This window comes from Poecilia latipinna, unplaced genomic scaffold (genome assembly GCF_001443285.1).
Source record: "Poecilia latipinna isolate Pla-1442-1.1 unplaced genomic scaffold, P_latipinna-1.0 Scaffold2271, whole genome shotgun sequence".
NCBI classification, from domain to species: Eukaryota; Metazoa; Chordata; class Actinopteri; order Cyprinodontiformes; family Poeciliidae; genus Poecilia; species Poecilia latipinna.
In genome coordinates this window covers 36,282-36,514 of record NW_015114887.1, presented here as the reverse complement: position 1 = coordinate 36,514, position 233 = coordinate 36,282, and positions in this window count along the sequence as shown.

The following is a 233-nucleotide window of genomic DNA, read 5'->3' as shown; positions in this document are numbered from 1 at the left end:
GAAAATATTAGTAGCGCCATCGTTTGTTATTGGATATATCTATTCTTAAAATAAAGATTAGAAAACTGATGTTTGATCAATTCTCCATGATACAAATCTATAAACAGTTCAGTTTCTGTTAGTTCTGTCAAGATGCAAGAAGGGGCGAATTTCTATTTATATTGGTCAAACATTTTATTTTAAATATGTTGTAGGCGCCGTAGTTTGACGACTGTTATAGGGTGCGTTCACAC